Source organism: Pyxicephalus adspersus, chromosome 11 (genome assembly GCF_032062135.1).
Source record: "Pyxicephalus adspersus chromosome 11, UCB_Pads_2.0, whole genome shotgun sequence".
NCBI lineage: Eukaryota > Metazoa > Chordata > Amphibia > Anura > Pyxicephalidae > Pyxicephalus > Pyxicephalus adspersus.
In genome coordinates, this window is record NC_092868.1 from 813,728 (window position 1) to 821,841 (window position 8,114).

The following is an 8,114-nucleotide window of genomic DNA, read 5'->3' on the forward strand; positions in this document are numbered from 1 at the left end:
GTAGGGAAGGCCAATTCCAATTTCTCCAACTCTAAACTTAGCGAGTCCGGGAGAAGGGCCGGAGGGGAGGGCTTCTGCGGAATGCGTTTCGGGGACTTTGGATGAACTGGTGGTGGTGGAGGAGGGGGTGGCAGGAGATCGGGGCTCAGACAATCCTCTTCAGGGGGTATTTCATCCAAGAAGGTGGGGGTAAAGGACGGCAGACCTGGGGTAAAATGAGGAGATACAACGTATCAGAAGAGGAGCGATAGTGATCATGTGATCATTATGTCATGTGACACGGCATCGGTCACGTCATACTGATTGGTAACCTGTTTGGTGTCCCCAATCACAGTTTACATTTCTAGAAGTCACCAATTCATTTTCTATTAAAAGCGATAGAAATGGGTAGAAAATGTCAGTTCAGTAAATGGCAGAATGAAGGGGCAAATAATGGCACCAATGGCCATCTGTCCTCTTCCCAATCCGGGCAGCCCTATGATATTTGGGGAGGGGGGTCTGTCTATTGCCCTTTGCCACACATTGCAATCCGCCATCGACTCGTCAGGACTGGAATTGGTGATGAGAGCGGGGAAGTTCTCGCTTCTCAGGAAATTGCTGATTGTTCTCTCTGTGTTTCTTGTGTCAACATCTGAAATTCCTCCCGAAATATCTCCATGGCTCTTCTGTGATCTGCAGAACTCAGAACCAGAACCAGTCCAAAAAGTCCAAAATATAACACTGCATGCAGAGGGGGATGGAGGGGTTCACAGGGGGAAAGGGGGGATATTGTAGGGAGAAGGGTGAGAGGTGGGCCAGGGGCTTGTATTGGGGATAAGGGTGGGGTGGGGAATGGGGGGCATATTAAAGAGGTGGCTAAGGTGGGGAATGGGGGTAATGAAATGTTCACAGGAGGGGTGTACATAAAGGGGTGTAAGGAAAGTGAGGGGTATGGATGTGTGGGGTTGATTTGGGGAGCTGGTTGAGTGAGTGGGGTGTTCTGTGGAATAGCAGGGGAGGGGTAGGGGGATAATGGGATAGTAACAGGAGGGGGGTGAGGGTGTGGATCATGGGGTGATTTAGGAACGTGAGAGAGGTATGGGGTGTATCTGTCAGGAAGTGAGGATATTTTAGGGAGGTTGTTGGGGTATTTAGAAGAGGAGGTTGGGGTGTTTCGGGAAAGAGGTTGGGGTATTTTAGGGAGGGGGTAAGGGTATTTTAGGGAGGGGGTAGGGGTATTTTTGGGAGGAGGTTGGGGTATATTTTGGTGTCTTGGTATATGATTTGTGTTACAGAACAATCTGATAAGATGAAGGAATGTGAGTGGGAGATTCCACATCACTGGCTCTGAGATTCCTCCCCATAACAACTAAAACTGTGTTATCACCCGGAGCTGGGGAGACAAAGATGTTATGAGGGGGTGTATTAGATATCTGTGTACATTGTATCGGGAGGGGGGTGTATTACTCCCTTCAATATCTCACTCCAATATTACTCCCTTCTATTTCATACTCCATTATTACTCTCTCTCTCGTCTTTATCACACTCTATTATTACTCACTTTCTCACTCCATTATTACTCCTCTCTATATCATACTCCATTTTTACTCCATATCTCACTCTCTTAGTAATCCCTTATATATCATACTCCATTATTACTTTCTCTCTTCTATATCACAAATCATTATTACTCCCCTCTATATCACACATAATTATCGCTCTCTACTCTATACCACCCTATTATTCATCCCCTCTCCATCACTCTCAACTACTCCGTTTTAAAACTCACTCCAGTATTACTCTGTATCCCACTCCATTATTACTCCTGTCTATATCACACTCCATTTTTTACACTCTCCCCCTATATTACACTCCAAATATTACTCAATATCTCACTCCAGTATTACTCCCCTCTATTACCATACTTCATTAGTATTCCATATCTCACTCCATTATTTTATCATATCTCTCTCCATTGTTACTCCCCTCTCCATCACACTTCGTATCTCACTTCATAACACTCCATTTTAAATCCATATCTCCCTCCATTATTACTCCCCTCACTATCATACTCTATTATTACACCATATCTCAATCCAATATTACTCCCCTCTACATCACACTTCATTCTTACTCCATATCTCACTTCATTATTATTCTCCTCTACCTTTCACTCCATTATTTTTTCATATCTTACTCCATAAATAATCTCCTCTGTATCTCACTTCATTATTACTCCATTTCTCACTCCTTTAATCTCCCCTCTATATAACACTTCTTTGTTACTCCCCTCTCCATCACATTCCAATATTAATCCGTATCTAGCTCCATTATTATTCCCCTCTACATCACACTCCATATCTCACTCCTTTATTACGTCCCTCACCATCACACTCCATTAATACTCCATATCTCACTCCATTTTTACTCCCATTTCCAACAAACTCCATTAATACTCCATATCTCACTTCATTATTACTCCCCTATTCATGACGTTCCATTATAACTCCCCTCTATATCATACTTCATTATTACTTCATATCTAACTCTATTTTTACTCTCCTCTATATCTCACTCCATTAATACTCCCCTCTATATCACACTCCATTATTACTCCATATCTCCCTTCATTTTTACTCTCCTGTAAATCACACTTCATTAATACTCCTTATTTAAATCCATTATTACTCCCATTTCTATACCACTCCATTATTACTCTCCTCTATACCACACTCAATTATTACTCCATATCTCACTCCATTACTACTCCTCTGTATATCACAATCCATTATTACTCGATATCTCACCCTATTTTTACTCCCCTCTACATCACACTCCATTGTTACTCCATATCTCACTCCATTATTACTCCCCTTTATTTCACTCCCATTATTACTCTCTCTTCTCTATATCACGCTCTATTATTATTCCATATCTCACTTTACTATTACTCCTCTCTATTTCACTACATTATTACTCCCCTCTCCATCACACTTCATTTTACCTCTCTATCCTCTATATCCCACTCCATTGTTACTCTTTCTCCTCTCCATCACACTCCATTTTTCTCCCCTCTCCATCACACCCCATAATTACATTATTACTCTATATCACATTTCATAATTACTCTCTCTCTGCTATTTCACACTTTAATATTACACAATATCTAACTCTAATATTACTCCTCTCTATATCTCACTCCAATATTACTCCCCTCCATATCATACTACTACTACTACTACTACTACTACTACTATATCATATTACTCTCTGTCTCTCTCTGGCTTATATCATACTCCATCATTACTCTCTCTCCTCTATATCAAACTCCATGATTACTCAAAATCTCACTCCATTATTACTCCTCTCTATATCATACTCCATTGTTACTTTCTTCTATATCACACCACATTATTACTCCCCTCTATATCACACCTCGTTAATCATTCCTACTCCATAACACTCCAATTATTGATCTTCTCTCCATCACACTCTACTACACCCTTTAAATTCCCACTCTATTATTGCTCATATGCTTACTCCAATTATTACTCCCCACTATATCATACTCCATTATTACTATATCACCCACTCCTCTATATCAAACTCCATTTTTACTCTCTCCCCTCTATATCACTTTACATTATTACTCAATATCTTACTCCATTTTTACTCCCCTCTATTATCATACTCCATTATTACTCCCTTTCATATCATACTCCATGATTAATCCCCTCTACACCACATTCCATTATTACTCTCCTCTATATCAAACTCTATTATTACTCTCCTCAATATCACACCCCATTATTACTCTCCCCTATGTCACACTCCATTATTACTCTCCTCTATATCACACTCCATTATTACTCTCCTCTATATCACACCCCATTATTACTCTCTTTCTATATCACACCCCATTATTACTCTTCTCTATATCACACCCCATTATTACTCTTCTCTATATCACACTCCATTATTACTCTCTTTTATATCACACCCCATTATTACTCTCCTCTATATCACACCCCATTATTACTCTCCTCTATATCACACCCCATTGTTACTCTTCTCTATATCACACCGCAATACAGTACAGTCACATCCCTTGTATTGGTTGTGCAGGACAGTCAACCCTCCTGTCCTGTAATGGCTGTACAGACCAGTCATACCCAATTGCATTGCTTATACAGGACAGTAATACCCCATTGTATTTGTTGTACAGGACCGTAATACCCCTGGCAATGGCAGTACAGTCACACCCCATGTATTGGTCGTACAGGACAATATTACCCCCGGCATTGGCAGTACAGTTACCCCATGTATTGGTTGTATAGGACAGTAATACCCCTTGTAATGGCAATACAGTACAGTCACCCCCTTGTATTGGTTGTACAGGTCAGTAATACCCCTGGCATTGGCAGTACAGTCACCCCATGTATTGGTCGTACAGGACAATATTACCCCCGGCATTGGCAGTACAGTTACCCCATGTATTGGTTGTACAGGACAGTAATGCCCCCTGCATTGACAGTACAGTCACACCCCATGTATTGGTTGTACAGGACAGTTATACCCCCGGCATTGGCAGTACAGTCACCCCATTTATTTGTTGTACAGGACAGTAATACCCCCGGCATTGGCAGTATAGTTATACTATCACCCACTCCTCTATATCAAACTCCATTTTTACTCTCTCCCCTCTATATCACTTTACATTATTACTCAATATCTTACTCCATTTTTACTCCCTTTCATATCATACTCCATTATAACTCCCTTTCATATCATACTCCATGATTAATCCCCTCTACACCACATTCCATTATTACTCTCCTCTATATCAAACTCTATTATTACTCTCCTTTACATCACACTTCATTATTAGTCTCCTCTATATCACACCTCAATATTACTCTCCTCAATATCACATTCCATTATTACTCTCCCCTATGTCACACTCCATTATTACTTTCCTTTACATCACACTCCATTATTACTCTCCTCTTTATCACACCCCATTTTTTCTCTCCTCTGTATCACATCCCATTATTACTCTCCTCTTTATCACTTTATCTTTATCTTTATCTACATCACACTCAATTAATACTCTCCTCTTCATCACACTCCATTATTATTCTCCTTTTTATCACACTTCATTATTATTCTCCTTTTTATCACACTTCATTATTACTCTCCTCTTCATCACATCCAATATTACTCTCCTCTTCATCACACTCCATTATTACTCACCTCTTTATCACACTCCAGTATTATTCTCCTCTACATCACACTCCATTATTTCTTTCCTCTATATCACACTCTATTGATACTTTCCTTTACATCACACTCCATTATTACTCTCCTCTTCATCACACTTCATTATTACTCTCCTCTATATCACACCCCATTATTACTCTCCTTTTCATCACACTCCATTATTACTTTCCTTTTCATCACACTCAAATATTACTCTCCTCTTCATCACACTCCGTTATTACTCTCCTTTTTATCACACTTCATTATTACTCTCCTCTTCATCACACTCCATTATTACTCTCCTCTTCATCACACTCCATTATTACTCATCTCTTCATCGCACTCCATTATTACTCTCCTCTTCGTCACACTCCATTATTACTCTCCTCTATATCACACCCCATTATTACTCTCCTCTACATCACACTCCAATTTTATTCTCCTTTTCATCACACTCCATTATTACTCTCCTTTATATCGCACTGTAATATTATTCTCCTCTGTATCACACTCTATTATTACTTTCCTTTTCATCACACTCCATTATTACTCTCCTTTATATCACATTCCATTATTTTTTACTCTCCTCTATATCTCACTCCATTAATACTCCCCTCTATATCACACTCCATTATTACTCCATATCTCCCTTCATTTTTACTCTCCTGTACATCACACTTCATTAATACTCCTTATTTAAATCCATTATTACTCCCATTTCTATACCACTCCATTATTACTCTCCTGTACATCACACTCCACTATTACTCCCCTGTATATCACAATCCATTGTTACTCCATATCTCACTCTTTTTTTACTCTCCCTCATATTACACTCTATTATCACCACATATCTCACTCCATTATTACTCTCCTCTATACCACACTCAATTATTACTCCATATCTCACTCCATTACTACTCTTCTGTATATCTCAATCCATTATTACTTAATATCTCACCCTATTTTTACTCCCCTCTACATCTCACTCCATTATTACTCCCCTTTATTTCACTCCCATTATTACTCTCTCTTCTCTATATCACGCTCTATTAATATTCCATATCTCACTTTACTATTACTCCTCTCTATTTCACACTACATTATTACTCCCCTCTCCATCACACTTCATTTTAACTCTCTATCCTCTATATCCCACTCCATTGTTACTCTTTCTCCTCTCTATCACACTCCATTTTTCTCCCCTCTCCATCACACACCATTATTACTCCGCTCTATATCACATTTCATAATTACTCTCTGCTATTTCACACTTTAATATTACACAATATCTAACTCTAATATTACTCCTCTCTATATCTCACTCCAATATTACTCCCCTCCATATCATTCTCCTTTATATCACATTCCATTATTACTCTCCTCTATATCACACTCTATTATTACTTTCCTCTTCATCGCACTGCACTCCATTATTACTCTCCTTTTTATCACACTCTAATATTATTCTCCTCTGTATCACACTCTTTTATTACTTTCCTTTTCATCACACTCCATTATTACTCTACTCAACATCACACTCCATTATTAGTCTCCTCTATATCACACTACAATATTACTCTCCTCTATATCACACCCCATTATTACTCTCCTCTACATCACACTCCAATTTTATTCTCCTTTTCATCACACCCCATTATTACTCTCCTTTTCATCACACTCCATTATTACTCTCCTTTATATCACATTCTATTATTACTCTCCTCTATATCACATCCCATTTTTACTGTCCTCTATGTCACACTCTAATATTACTCTACTCTTCATTGCACCCAATTATTACTCTCCTTTATATCACACTCCATTATTACTCTCCTTTTTATCACACTGTAATATTATTCTCCTCTATATCACACTCTATTATTACTTTCCTTTTTATCACACTCCATTATTACTCTCCTCTATATCACACACCATTATTACTCTCCTCTATATCACACCCCATTATTACTCTCCTCTACATCACACTCCACTTTTATTCTCCTTTTCATCAAACTCCATTATTACTCTCCTTTATATCACATTCCATTATTACTCTCTTTTTTATCACACTCTAATATTATTCTCCTCTATATCACACTCCATTATTAGTCTCCTCTTCATCACACTCTATTATTACTCTCCTCTATATCACACCCCATTATTACTCTCCTCTATATCACACTCCAAATTTATTATCCTTTTCATCACACTCCATTATTACTCTCCTCTTACTCTCCTCTATATCACACCCCATTATTACTCTCCTCTATATCACACTCCAAATTTATTATCCTTTTCATCACACTCCATTATTACTCTCCTCTATATCACACTCCAATTTTATTCTCCTTTTCATCACACTCCAATATTACTCTCCTTTATATCACATTCCATTATTACTCTCTTTTTTATCACACTCTAATATTATTCTCCTCTATATCACACTCTATTATTACTTTTCTTTTCATCACATTCCATTATTACTCTCCTCTATATCACACACCATTATTACTGTCCTCTATATCACACTCCATTTTTACTCTCCTCTATATCACACCCCATTATTACTCTCCTCTATATCACACTCCATTATTAGTCTCCTCTACATCACACTCCATTATTACTCATCTCTTCATCGCACTCCATTATTACTCTCCTGTTCGTCACACTCCATTATTACTCTCCTCTGTATCACACCCCATTATTACTCTCCTCTACATCACACTCCAATTTTATTCTCCTTTTCATCACACTCCATTATTACTCTCCTTTATATCACACTGTAATATTATTCTCCTCTGTATCACACTCTATTATTACTTTCCTTTTCATCACACTCCATTATTACTCTCCTTTATATCACATTCCATTAT